This window comes from Canis aureus, chromosome 25, assembly GCF_053574225.1.
Source record: "Canis aureus isolate CA01 chromosome 25, VMU_Caureus_v.1.0, whole genome shotgun sequence".
Lineage (NCBI taxonomy): Eukaryota > Metazoa > Chordata > Mammalia > Carnivora > Canidae > Canis > Canis aureus.
The window spans coordinates 42,423,368-42,438,216 of record NC_135635.1 but is presented as its reverse complement, the minus strand read 5'-3'; the positions used below and the strand labels follow the sequence as shown (position 1 = coordinate 42,438,216).

At 43.7% G+C, this 14,849-nt stretch overlaps 1 protein-coding gene and 1 long non-coding RNA gene across 12 annotated transcripts in view; one reads left to right on the top strand and one right to left on the bottom strand.

The window, feature by feature from the left end:
• Positions 1–14,849, bottom strand: part of LOC144297403 (uncharacterized) — a 33,563-nt gene that overhangs the window by 8,133 nt on the left and 10,581 nt on the right. The gene's annotated exons all lie outside the window — the stretch shown is intronic.
• The window catches only part of PRMT8 (protein arginine methyltransferase 8), a 116,557-nt gene continuing 102,164 nt past the window's right edge, over positions 457–14,849 (top strand). For all 10 annotated transcript variants that reach the window (XM_077871429.1, XM_077871426.1, XM_077871422.1 and 7 more), the window contains exon 1: positions 457–14,673. The gene's annotated coding sequence lies outside the window, so the exon portion shown is untranslated. The remainder of the gene's footprint in view (positions 14,674–14,849) is intronic.

Here is a 14,849-nt window from a genome sequence, read left to right as displayed (position 1 = left end):
CTAGAAGCTCCCTTGTCTCTGCCTCTACAGATCCTGCTGCTCTGCACCAACAGCATGTAGTCTCTTATTCATGGCTTCTGCTTACTTCTGGCTTCTCTCTGTATCTTTTAGCTTTAAGTCATACTACCAGCTGCCTTTTCTTTCACATTCACACTTCTTCAGAGAATTCAATTAGACTATCGTCACCATGCCCACGTTAGTAGCCACTTTTGTGCTAGGCCACCTCAGGGGCCACTGGCCAATACATGGGTCATCCGTAAGTCTGATGCCTGTCCCTGGTCCAATAAGCAGTAGCTGGGAAAACAGCCATTTCTCCTGTGTGGAAGGAGACTGTTAGTGGTAGGGTGCGTGTGTGTGCGTGCGCGCGCGTATGCGTGTACATGTGTGTATGTAGTGGGGGAAGGGAGGGCTGGGGTTGGGGGAGAGCTCAAATGGGGGAGGAACAGAACAGGTCTCTTAAGATTTGGCCTGTCTGAACTTTTGTGCTGACTATAAAAAATACGAAGCACTTGGTGCAAGGGTGGCGGGTGTTTTGAAAGGATTCCAAAGGCCTCTGCAGTGTGTGGGAGAGACACCAATGCCCATAGCACTGCTCTTCAAGTCAGATCTCCCCATCAGATTGCGGAGAGTGGTAGGCTCAGAAGGTACAGCCTCATTCTTACTCTCTCTTTCTTTCTTGATTCTGTATATGAGAACAAGAAAAGGTGACTGGAAAAAGAGGTGACTTGGAGAACATTTTCTGGCTGCAGGACTGATCTGCAGGTTGCCATAAGAAATGGATTCTACTGTGCTCCTGGCTATCAACACCTCACCTCATCTGCTAATGCTACACTTAATATTTCTAAGTCTTGAAGTGTAGTATTTGGAGTTTGGCAAGTGCTCATGTTTGGTAAATGGATGAATGGATGTGTATGAAAGCATGAATTTGCCATCAGCCCTTTTAAGGTAGACAGGCTAGGAGAAGTCAAGGTGCCTGGTTTTGGTAGAACAAAGGCCTAGCTTTGAATCCTGGCTTTGCAACTCGCAAGCTGTGGGACAATGGGACAAGTTACTTAACTTCTCTGAGCCTCCCTTTCCTCAACTGTAAGGTTAGGACAACACTCACTTCAAAGTTCTTTGGGAAGTCCAAGTGACTATATACTTCCTAGCATGGGGTCTGACACAGGGTGCTCAAGCGTTGAGGGCTGGAAGTATTAGGTTAGCTCAAGGAGCCTGGGGGATAAGAGCAGGCCATTCTTCACATGTGGATACAGGTGCACAGGCCCCTTGGGGAATGAACGGCTTGCCTGCCATTATGGAGAGAGGAACATGAAGGGCAAGTCCACACCCCAGCTGCTTGTCTCGTCTTCACCTGGAGTTAGCAAGGCTGCCGTGCCAGGACTCAAGTACCAGTCTTGAGTACACAGGATTAGGCCACCTATCTGGCCTGCAAGAGCCATTTCTATAAGCCAGCCCTTTTGGAAGCAGCTGGAGAACATCTGGATCTAATACAAGGATAATGCCACCAGCAGTACCAAAATCTGCATGGGGTAAATGAAGGCTTAGTCAGAGAACAAGTCTGTGGGTCAGTTTGGGGCAAAATCTAAAAGCCAAGAGGTAACTGGATCAGAGAAAAGGAAGCCCTGGGGTGGGAGGGGGAGGATGCTGTGCTGGGAGAGTGAGCTCTAACCAGAAGCCAGGAAACCTCTCCTTCATCCATCTTAAACATGGCAATCTGGAGTCCCCATGTGTGCCAGCTCACTGCCAGGCAGGCTCTTCTAGTCTGAGTCTGTGATGCAATGCACACAGAAGAGGTAGGAAAGGGAGGTAGTAGGCAGGGAAAGGCACTAGGTTCCCAGAGAAGCTCCAGTGGTGGTGACACCTTGCTGAATGTGACTGTTACATTCTTGTGTTCTGGTGGAAGACAAGGCTGCTGTAATTAGAAATGTCTGTTACCCTCCCCACCCCCATTAAAATCACCCTCTTCATCTCCACTATCCAGAACTGCTCCACTTCTTAATGTGTGCTGGGTTCTCTTCCATCCCAACTTCTGGTCAGCTTTGTGACCTCAAGGCCTCCCTGTATCAAGGACTTAGCCTTTCCATTTCCTCCCAAGAGCCCCAAGAAGTCCCCTCACGCCATCACTTGCTTCTCTGTAACACATTGTGCCAACCACTCCTGCGCCACTTCTACTCCTTCACCTCATTGTCTGCCTCTGTCAGCCTCTGGGGAGGGGCTAACTCAGTCTAGCTGAATGCCTGCTCTGCTCCTAGCTGGGGTCACCACCACAGCTGTCTAAGGTCACACCACTTCCTCCATTTAGGCCAGCACTGGCTTTCCAATCTGTGCTTGGTCCTTGGTGCTGCTGCCTTCCCACAACCCTTCCTTGGACCCCGGCTAGCTTTATGTGCTGCCCGCACAAAAGTCACAAATTCTCAACCTGTCAACTTAGCTAGCTTTCTTTCCTACCTACTCTCCTTACCTCAACTCCCAGCAGCAACTGGAAGTACAACTCACCTTGTACTTCAAGGTCAAAGAAAAGTTCACTATGGGAGGTTCTTGCTCACTCTCTGGCCCCTCCAGCCCACCCTTCCTGGTAGCTTTTCTTCCCATAACAATGGCAACTGGCTATTATTATTGAGAATATCTAATACTTGTCCACAGCATTGAGTTCCCTCCTCTCCCCATTCCTCAGTGAGCTTATTCCATAGATGTTCCTTCTCTCATAGCCAAGCCCTTTCCTCACCTTCAGGGGTCTCCCATTAGCATTAAAATGTGTTCCCTAGCTCTTTGAACAAAAATGACAAAACCCTCTCTCAACCCTAGATCCTTTCTAGAAACTATGGTCTTGTAACTGTCTTTACTGTCAATTTTCTTGAGGGTATCATTGCATTTATTATCTGCTTTCCATTCCCTTTCATTCACCTCTCAAATCTCACAGTCCAGCTTCGTAGACCTAGCTTCCACAAATATTCCGTGCAACCCCATCAGCTGAAATCACTGCTGATCTCTGGATCATAAAGTCCAATGGATACCACTCAGGCCTCCCAGACTTGAAGGTTCCTCTGTGTGATGCCATTGACTGCTCTACCCCAGAGATGCCCTCTGGTCTTGGCTTCCATGCCAGTGCTGTCTCCTGGGTTTCCTTCTGTCTCTCTAGCTGGTCTTTTTCATTCTCCTTCCTGAGATCCTCTCCCTCTGTTCATCCTACTTAATGATTAGGGTTTTCCAGAGTTCTAGTCTATTCTTTGCAATTCCCAGTCATCACTTTCTCCTTGGGTGAGCTGATTCTCTTCAAGAGTTCAAATGTGATTGTGATGCTGATGACTGCCCACTGGATGGAAGCCTAGCCAGGTGTCCTTCCTGAGGATCAGACGGGTTAGCCACCTCCTGAAGGGGCATCTTCTCTTGCTACCCCAAAACTGGATTTCTTTCCTGACCTCTCAACCTGCTCTTTCCCCTTTGTTCCCTCTCTTGGTAAATATTATGTGGCCAACTGGCCAAATTAACTATTATGTGAGATCCAGCTCCTACCAATCCCACTGGGTGCTTTCCCACTTACTTTTGGCAGTTCATTCTCCTTTCTACCCATACCCAGTCCATCATCAAGATCAGTTGATTCTACCTTCTTACTCCCCATGGAGTTCATCTGCTGCCATAACAATACTTCAGACCCCTATTCTCTAGCTAGGATTTACGAGCACCCTTCCCTGCTTGCACTTTCTGCCTTGCTGTGTGACTCCTCCCATCCATTCTCCACACAGTTGTTAGAACGAACTTCTAAAAATGCTAATCCGTTCATGCCACCCTCCTGCCTAAAATTCTTCAGGACTTCCCCGATGCCTTCAGGATAAAGTCCAAACTCCTTAGAGGGGTGTCAAAGGCCCTTTACATCCTGTGGTAATATAAACATGCCTAATGTTTGGACTTGGAGAGACTCAGGATAACTAAGACTTGTGCTCGAGTTGGGGCAGCATGTTGGCTGTGTGACTTTGAGTTAAGTTACTTAACCTCTATGAGCTTCCGCATTCTTACATGTATGTATAATGATAGTAATATGCCTACATCGGGGGTGCTGTGAGGATAAAATGAAATAATGTATACGTGCCTTTGTTTTTGTGTTTGTCTAGCAAACTGCCTTGCTCATTGTAGGCATGCAGCACATGAAACCTGCTATTTATTTCCCCCTCTCTGCCCCTTCCCTGTCAGCTTTTAACCCAATGCCCTCAGATCCAGTGCCCCTGAGCCACTGCCAGAAGACACATTTCTTTTTTCTTTTCCACCCAATTTATACTGTCTGCAGCTCTGTGCCCATCTCAGCGCCTTCCTCTGCTTGAATAACTCATAATCAGTTAGGGTTCTTCACTGGAAGTTTCACCTGAACACCTCAAGGCCAGCTCCTGGGCCTAAATGTTTCTATAGCAGTCATTTCACACTCTTGTCAAGACCTTCATTGTCTTACAATTAACCTTCTCAAGTGCTCTTCCCTGACCAAGGCCTTTCCTCCAGGGTAGGGATCATGTCTTACTTATCTTTATATCCCTAGTACCTATATAGTACCTCAGTTATACCAGGCTGTTAGTATACATTTGCTGAAACAACAAACTTAAACATGGAACTCTACCCAGGTGGTATTCAAATTCTCTTATTATTTATTTGCTTGTAACATTTTCATTCTTGTTTATTTTTGTTCCTCTTGGGAGTAGGGGCTGTTGGCCCATCAGATTATAAGCTCCCTGAAGGCAGGGTCCCTGGCAGAGTGGTGTCTATAGAATTAGCATATAGGTGATTCTCATCATGTATTGCTGACTGCTTGGCCTCTGAGAGAAGGGATATCTAATGATGAGGAAAGTGGGTCTTACTTTGTGCAAATCAAAATTAGTGGTAATGGAGGGCCCTAGGCTGGCTTTGAGGTGGTGGTGGTCACAAAAGGTGGCATTTGGGGGCTGAAGGCAAGGGAGATTTGGGAGAGAAGGTGCAGAGCAGTCCTAGAGGAGGAAATGCATGGTTTCTTATTCTGGTTAACTGGGAGAATTGTGGACATTTGCCCTGGGGACTGTCAAGCAAGGACTGACCTTTACTACTGAACTGGGTTTTAGCTTTTGTTTTAAAATCAGTTTTCAGGTGGGTCAGAGTGTCTATGGATGTCACTTCCCATCAGTTCATGACTGAACCTGTCTGCCTACTTTTAGTTAGAGAGATCCCTGGAGGTTTCTTCCTCTTCAAGATCTGAGTTGATCTTGCTTGCTAGCTCTCAGCACAGTAGAGTCCTTAGGTCTTTAGAACCCTACCATCTCCTGAGTCATTAGAAATTACTGAATACTGGGGTATTCATTACTTTTGATCTCTAATAGAAGTGGAGATAGATTGCAAGTAATCTGTGCACAATCCTGTCTCCCTACCACATCTGTTGTTCTGCAAAAGCTGGGGCATTATTATTCCCTCTATCCACACTGATGGGACAAGCTTACCTCTTTCACCACCCTACCCACTGGGGTGTCAGACTGCTGATTCCTGGTTCCCTCCCAGGAGAGCCCAGTGCCCCCAGAACACTCTTGTTTGTTATGCTCACTCTCTTCCACATCCTGTAAGTGTATGGTGTATGTGGAGGATGAGAGGCTAAAGACTGATTAATTTTGTGCCTTAAGAGTCTCCTTTTAGACACCCTTTTCCATGTCAGAGCTTTTAAAGTTGGCTTTCTGATAATTTGCTAAGAAATGGGGTTGGGCTGGGTGCTCAGCAGAGCTTTAGGAGTCATGTGTTTTGTCTCCTAAGAATCTAAACATTTTAATAGAGGGAATACCTCACTTGGGTAACTGGTCTTAAGACCGATTTTCATAAAAATCCCTTTATCATCTCTCCCAACACGGTGAGTTTGAGCAGAGGCCCAAACATTTCCTGGCCCTGCCAAGAGACAAATCTCCTTAAAGGGAGCTTCAGCTACAAGTGAGAACTGTTCGGGTTACACAGGTATCCGCACTTCTTGCTAGGAGTCAGGGTGTTTGGGAATGACGGAGGTTGAAGCTGCCTTTCCAGAGGCTTCTAAAAAGGATGAGCTCTCATTTGCATGGAGTGGAAGAAATGTGGGCCTATGGGGCAATGGAGGACTAAATCAGCTGGTCTATCTGAGGGCAGACAATTTCTTGGAAGTCTGATTCTGTGCTTGAATTAGGTTTTGCTATTGGCAGGTTTATAAACAGTGAACCAGGGAAGTGTCTGTGAGTTGGTCTGCATTTATATGGTAGATGCACAGGTGCTCAAGGCTCCTCACTGGCACATGTATGTTCTCTCTCTTCCTCTCCTGTCTCTCTCTTAGGGCAGGAGTTTTTGCTCAATGCTGTGCGGAGAGGTCATGAAATGAGGCAGACTGATGGGTCCCTGCAAAAAAAGCCTTCTCAGGCAGAGGCTTCCATGGCTGGGTCAATCAGAATAGTCAATTGAGGGATAATTTCCCTGGAGCATTGATGGCAATCTCCTACTACTTCTTCTACTTTCTACCTAATGAAGCATCTGCAGCTGTTTGCGGGTTCTAGGATGCAAGTATCCTAGTATGCAGCTAAATGGGGACTAGGCTTCCAGTCTGCCCATTTGGTAGATGGTGAGAAAGGGGGGTCCCTCAGGAGCTGGGCCCACAAGGCTCTAACCTTGGAGAAATCAGGCAGCATCCTGTATCATCTTTTACTTCCTCAGGAATTTATACTTGTAGGGTCAGCTACAGTGATTAGAAGAGAACCAAATTTCCTTATAGTAATGCTGGAAGTGAAGAGCAAGCTAATGGATAGGTGGTAATGAGCACTGTGGGGCTGCAGTGGTTTGTTTACAAGACTTCCTAGTTGTTCAAAAATTATTTTAAAAATCCCACTTCCTAATCTTCCTCCAGAATAACAAACGGCAGTGAGCCTAATGATAAAAGTTCAAAGAAGTGATCAGTTTTTTAGATACATTCATTCATTCATTCAACTAGTATGCATAAGCATCTTGTATGTGTTTAGCACTGAGCCAGGCATTGAGAGGGAAATGAAACAGAAGGTCTGATCCTGCTTTCTTGGAGCTTACAATTGAGAAATCAAGAGGCATGGCCAGGAAACAGCTAAGCATCTGCAGCACAGAAAGGGAGAGTGGCTTGACTTTTCTTTATTCAACTTGGTTTGGGCATGGAGTGCACCAGGTACCTGGATTTTCCTGCAGCAGATATTCTTACAGCTTTTGAGTTCTGAAACATTTTATTTGAATACTTTGATGGGGGAATCTTTAAAGGGATAACCTCTTCTGCCTTATAAAACCATTCACAGGGACACCTCTGTGGCTCAGTGGTTGAGCATCTGCCTTTCGCTCAGGGCGTGATCCTGGGGTCCTGGGATCAAGTCCCACATCAAGCTCCCTGCATGGAGCCTGTTTCTCCCTCTGCCTATGTCTCTGCTTCTCTCTCTATGTCTCTTGTGAATAAATAAATAAAACCTTTTAAAAAAATAAAACAATTCACAGAACTCAATTTCATCTCTTTCTAATAGTTTGGTTCTAACTTGATCTTTCCATGAATATCCCCCAAATTTTTCTAGTTGTTGGTTCTTCTTTCTTCCAAACCAATGGCAGTCATTTCTTGTCAAGTTCTAGCTGCTACTGTACCCTAATTGGCTGTAACCATTAGAATTGAGGATTGACTGGAGACATGAGAGAACTATTTTGTTTAATGAGCAAGCTTAACTTTATACTCAACATAAGGGTAATACGCTCTGGCGTGGTGGTTGGAGTGTTGCATGTACAATGTGATAACTATTCTCCTTACTTTTCTGAGAGTGTTTTCCTTCCCTTAAGCTATATTCTGCATAATTACAGTTGTTGGGTGTAACTTTTGGCTAAAGTAGGACAAAACTCTGTAAGATGAGGTGTCAAATCAGTGACATTCTTTGTCTATAATGCTATAAAAGTTTAAAGAAAAAAAAGATTCCCCATAGGCTGGGAGGCCACAAGAAAGGTTTCATAGAAATGAAACTTAGTGAGACCTTGAGAACATGACAGGGCTTTGGTGAATTGTGGGGAAATGGCCACATTGTTTAGAAGGGGTAGACTGAACTCTCCAATGGAATTGCTCTTTATGATATAATGCTTCATGAGCTTATATGCAATGCCACGTCATCTACCCTGCCACCCTATATAGGGATTTAGTCTACAGAACCTTGGCTTGGGCCCTCTACCTTCTGTAGGAAACCATGGTGAATTCACTGGCCATGAGTGCTTTCTGGATTGTGAGCATGAATTGCAGGACAGAAGGTTATATCCTGGCTTTCACTCAGGTGACATAAAATGAAGCAGTATCACTGAGCTTCTATGTGTACTTCAAAGGTAGAGGAGGAGGAAGACTGGTTTCATCTCCTTCTTGTGCTGTCAAAGGCCCATCCTCTTCTCTAGAATCCAAATTTTCCTAATACTTCATAAGGATTACAAAATTACACTCAATATCAGGAGCCACCAATGGGTATTAGCTCATGTGGGCATCTGTTATAATGAAAAATATTAGGGTCTTTTTTTCAATTTACCGATCTTTGGAAAATCTGGAATGACAAGAACATCCATGCCACTAGGCCCTAAGATTCTACTAACTGATGCCAAATTCTCCATCCACTTAATATGGGGGAAGGGACATGTTGAAATCAGTCACTAAGTCAGTGAATTGACAATGTTTCAATTGTAGAAAATTTTAAAGTAAAAATTACCATGAAGTATGTGAATCCATTTGGTCATCCAACAATCCTTTATTGAGAACATATCATGTCTTTTTGTTTAAGATGAGGGGTTAAGTAAAATTGGCAATCTCACCCTTCCATCCAAAATCCCCATATGTAATGATAACTATTCTCATAGAAATGACATACATTTTAAAAATACACCCAGTGCTAGAAAACAAGAAAGGATGTCTTTGGTAGCTCAGAAACAGAGCTCCCTGAGGATGGACAGTAGTCAAGATCTGATGAAGGAAGCCACAACTCCAAATGCTGCCATTAAGGATTCCTTAAAAATGGGTTCCATGTCTCAAAATGGCAAATATGAGGCAAAAGGAAGCCTATAATACATGACAAGGCAAGTAGTTGGGGTTACCAGGAGGATCAGGCAGGCAGATGACTCCCTCCACGCCTCTACATTTGACCTTCTCAGGATAAGCAATGAGCAATAGAGATTGCTTGGATGGTCAAAGAGAGTAGGTTCCAGGTGAAATCATTCTCCCTATCCTCCCTATTTTACTCCCTACTGGCTCACTCTACTGACATCAGGCCCTTCCCTCACTTATGTTGGACAAGCTGAAGTAAAACCTGCCCCATAGTACATCCTACTCTTTCCCTCTGTTGACCAGATTAACATGGGTTTTCTGATACAAAAATGAGCATGTATGTAGAATTCGCCAAAAATGTGTGGAAAACCAATAATGTGAAAAAGAGGTACTGATTGCAGTAAAAAAAAATAAAAAATAAAAAAATAAAAAAAAAATAAAAGTTCACACTCAAGAAAATGTTAGTAGTGTAAGCAGAAGAGGACTTTTCTAGAGTTTTTGGAAATTACTGCTATTAGGTCTATAGAAAAAAAATTAACCAAAGACCTTAGAAACTAAAAATGTTCACAATAAAATTTAAAAACCAACAAATTGGCAGGACTGTAGACAGAGCCAAAGAGTTAGTGAATTGGAAGATGAAATGGAGGAATTATCTTATGTTACCTAAAAGATCATGGGTGAAAATATGGAAAAAGTTAAGATTTGGAGAACTTGAATTCAGATATTTTGGTATCTGTCTACAAGGAATTTCAGGAGGATAGAATGAATGGAATGAAGAAAAGAAAACAGAAAAGAAAGCATTCCATAAAATTGACCAGAAAGTATAAAATAATTAGTATAAGAAAAAAGTCCCAAGATTCAAAGATGATGATAGAGAAAAGACCTGTAACTGGATACATGACAATAATAAAGAAAAACTACTATAAAGGGAGAGAAAAAGGAAAAGGGAAAAAAAACTTTCAGAGAGAAAAATATATGAGAGTGACAATAGATTTCTTCTGGATGCAAAAAGGCAGTGGAACTGTATGCACAGAACTGTGGGGGCAGTGGGGAAGATACTGAATTGGAACTGCATACCCAGTAAAAGTATCATTTAGGTGTGTATATATGAAAAAGAGCCATTTTGGACATTACAGGTTCAAACAGTTTACCATTCACTGGCTCCCCCTATAAAAATTACTACAGAGGTTATAAAAAAGAAATGGGAAGGAAGTCAAGGACCTACTTTTTGCTACCTGTACATACTTCTGTCTTAAACAGAGCAAGGCAGTTTCAAGTAGCTCACATCTGTTTGAGGAAGAGTGAAAGTATCCGTTCTCTCCACAGGACAACTGGCTAGATAGAAGCCAGACATACCTCCTGCCCAGACAGAAGGTATAAGCTGAGCTGTCTGTGTAGTTTCACCATATTAAAGTGTGGAATGGGCAGGGCATGTTGGCAATCTCCTCTCAATTCTGATCCGAGTTCTTGCTTTTATCTTTGGATTCTAAAGAGTCATGGTTAGGGGTTGCCATCATCCCCATTACATATTTTCTTTCTCTTAATTCTCAAATCTATCCCTTTAGTGTTCAGAGGGGATGAGACTGGGGACACTATCTCTCTCCCTAGACTGATGTTCTGGATTGCAGTAAACACAACTGTGTGACTTCTTCTGATTGGAAGCACTACAATGGCAGACGTAAATTGCTCAGGACATCAGGCATATGCCCAGACAAGCAGACAGAAGAAGCATGGCCTGGGTCTCTGGGAACTCTGCCCAGTGGCCTGGCAATTTGGGACACTGCCAGCTCTCCTAGATGGAAGGGGAAGACAAGTCAGGAAGAGGTCCTGACAGCCTTGGGAAGGAAGAGAAAAAATTTTTTGTAGGAAAAAGGACTTCACCAGAAGTCCAGGTGAATCCACAAAGTGCTGCTTCAGGAAACCTCCTGGTGGGCCTGAGAGGGGCATATTGGGCTGTCCCACAGGTCAGCAGAATCTGAACCAAGATACAATAATAGATTCTGGCTCAGAACTGGTCTGGATCTTTTCCACAGAGTAGGGTTTGGAAACTTTTTCCCCTCAAATTTCTATGCTCTGTATAATTGTGTTTGATAAAACCAAGTGAGGCTTATGTTCCCAACACAAGTCTGTGGTTCCCTGGCAGCTTCTCCTATTTTAGGTTGGGCCTGGCCCTCTCTGGGGAGTCTAATGCCCCCTCCACCTATGTGAGTATGGCCTTTGTCCAGTGATTCTCCTTGACTCTCCAGATTGAAGGAAGGCTGGGAACCAACCATGCTCAACCACCTGTCTTCAGGAGAGTCATAGGACTGTGACTAATATATTTTTAAATATAAATTATTTATTTATTTATTTATTTATTTATTTATTTATTGAAGTTCGATTTGCCAACATATAGTATAACACCCAGTGCTCATCCCGTCAAGTGCCCCCTCAGTGCCCATCACCCAGTCACCCCCACCCCCTGCCCACCTCCATTTCTACCACCCCTAGTTCGTTTCCCAGAGTTAGGAGTCTCTCATGTTTTGTCACCCTCTCTAATTTTTCCCACTCATTTTCTCTCCTTTCCCCTATAATCCCTTTCACTATTTCTTATATTCCCCATATGAGTGAAACCATATAATGATTGTCCTTCTCCGATGGACTTATTTCTCTCAGCATAATATGTCAAAGCAAATAGTGGGTATTCATCGTTTCTAGTGGCTGAGTAATATTCCATTGTATATATAGACTATGTCTTCTTTATCCATCTGTCGATGGACACCGAGGCTTCTTCCACAGTTTGGCTATTGTGGACATGGCTGCTATAAACGTTGGGGTGCAGGTGTCCTGATGTTTTCACTGCATCTGTATCTTTGGGGTAAATCCCCAGCAGTGCAATTGCTGGGCCATAGGGTAGCTCTATTTTTAACTCTTTGAGGAACCTCCACACAGTTTTCCAGAGTGGCTGTACCAGTTCACATTCCCACCAACAGTGCAAGAGGGTTCCCCCTTCTCCACATCCTCTCCAACATCTGTTGTTTCCTGTCTTGTTAATTTTCACCATTCTCACTGGTGTGAGGTGGTATCTCATTGTGGTTTTGATTTGTATTTCCCTGATGGCAAGTGATGCGGAACATTTTCTCATGTGCTTGTTGGCCATGTGTATGTCTTCTTTGGTAAAATTTCTGTTCATGTCTTCTGCCCATTTCATGATTGGGTTGTTTGTTTCTTGGGTGTTGAGTTTAATAAGTTCTTTATAGATCTTGGATACTAGCCCTTTATCTAATAGGTCATTTGCAAATATCTTCTCCCATTCTGTAGGTTGTCTTTTAGTTTTGTTGACTGTTTTCTTTTGCTGTGCAGAAGCTTTTTATCTTGATTAAGTCCCAATAGTTCATTTTTGCTTTTGTTTCCCTTTGTGGCTAATACTTCTTAAGTCTTTTATTATAATTGTAGATTGTACAACTCAGTAGGGGACCCTTGAAGTCACATGTCCTGTCCCCTGCTTCTAGGCAGGACTGAATTTAAACTATTTTCCTTAGATAACTCTAAGATAACTTCTCTGCTTTTTTTTTTTTAAAATAAGCCCCAAAGAAGCAGCTACTGAAGCATCTCTTGGGAAGGCTTTCCTGTGTTTCACTTGCTACTGGCCACAAAAGATTAAGATACTCCCCTGAAGACCTACTGGGGAAATGACCAACCTGAGAGTTCTTCCCATCCCCCAAAGAGCTTTGAGTGCACATGACCTTATGCCATCTTTGCTTAGGAATAAAAAGACCTCTTTATTCTTGAACTTACTGTGGGGAGTTTTTATATGTTATATGTTCATGTCAGGTTAAACCCTCAGATGTTTTTCAGGCACTGCCATTTAAAGCATCTGAATAGAACTACAGCAAACTGTGACAACAGGGGCAGAGGGTAGGAAGTGTGATGGGAAAGGTAGTCAAGGAAAGGCAGGTGCTATGGCTGCCTTGCAAAGAGATACCCAGGAGTACCAATCTACAGATGCATTTAACCAGGCTGCCCATTCTTGTGCCTGGATGACACTAGCTGACATGTTTCTCTATAAACTTCCAGCTAAACAGACCTTCTCTGTAAGTCTTGCTTAGACACAGTGTTTTAAAACACACGATTCCTACCAGGAGACCATGAGATTTGAACTCCTTAAGGTGGCATTTAAAGCTCATCTTTTTTTTTTTTTCTAAAGAAAAACAACTATGAAGATAGGTAGGGTTGGGCATTCTTAAGGTGCAAATGCCTGAGCCCTTGGAGTACAAGCTTTCCTGATACGTTTTTCTGGGGACAGCATCTCTACTCTGAACGCCAGCTACACAGGGTTCATGATAATAGAACAAAAGAGTTGAAAGTGGCCCATGAATTCAGCTTGTCCAAACTCCTCACATTACAGAGGAAGAGATAAAAACCAGAACTACAAAGGGCTGTGAGGGCAGGGACAAACTTTAGTCACCCCCTCCTTTTGCTCAGAGGTCTCTGTCTTGATACTTCCCCACCCTAGAGTCTTCAGCAACTTGTGACAGAAATGGAGCTAGAATTTGAGTCTCCCTATTAAAGTTCAGTGCTTTATTCCTGCAAGGAGCACCATGCTTTCTCTATAGACTGTAAGCCAGGCCAGAACTTATAGGGGGTGAGGGGCAGAAGAATGAAATAAGTGTAATGATTTTAAAAAGGGAAAAGTGACCCCAAATCATGTTCCTACCAGTCTGTTACTGATGCTTGACCTTCCACCATTAGAGATTCATTCTTTTGTAACTTGGAGGTGAGGTAGACTTCCATTTATATTTCTTGAAATATAAATACCTCTGGGAAGGCCACCAACAGCTGATAGCTAATAAACGGCAAGGGTTATTTCTCCAAGAGAAATAGTCAACAGCATGGTGGTATGGAGGGGAAGCCAAGGCAGAGAAATTTTGGAGTTCATTGAAATAAGACAACAAAGTTGGGACTGATTTGAGAATGGGTCTACTTTGTTGTAGACGTTCCATAAATGCTACTATTTACCTATCCAACTAAATAAGAATCCAGACACATTCGTGAGAAATTCCCTTTCCAAGGCATGAACAAATGTTTGGAAGCCCAAAGGAAGGACAGTGCTACCTACACCCATTTGCCATCAGAGGATGCCCATCCTAGGGCTTTCTCTGTAATGAGCATTGAGGCTTAGTTGGAGCCAGGTTCCCACCTCTTCCTCAAGACTTCATTTACATGAGTTGCATGGGCACTTTTGTTTATGGCTGAAGAATGGAGGAGTTTATACTACTATCTTGTCGGTGGAAGACAAGGGAGGAAGAAATTGAACAACAATGGGGCATGGTGTGTCATCTACCTACCCCAGCACTGGCCTTTGTGCCCTCCTATAGCAATGGAAGAGTTCGGACCAGAAGCAGAGGGGCTGTTCCTCCAAGAGACTTGATGAGACTGGGTGAAGGAGTAGGCTTGGGAGCTCAGTAGATCTGCTCCTGCTTCCCATTACATCCCAGAAATTGCTGGGTGTGCTAGAAGACAGAAATCCTGGTATAGCTGTCAGCATCCTCATGAGGGATGTTGCCAACATGGGCAATGGCAAGGCTCCTAGAAGCCACTTCACGGTCACTGGACATGAGCTAAAGGAAGCCAGAGATAGAGAAGAAGGAGGAGGAGGAGACTCAAATGTGAGTATATCTGATGTGGTCTTTCAGGGTCTCCTGGAGACCCTTGGGAGGAGGGTATTTAAAAAGGGAGAAGGTGGTAAGGGATTCTCTGTAACAAGAGAGGCCGAGAAGAGGAATTTGGGGCAATTGTTACGTAGTGCAACACAGGCTAGAGTGGCCTGCTTATACTGGAATTC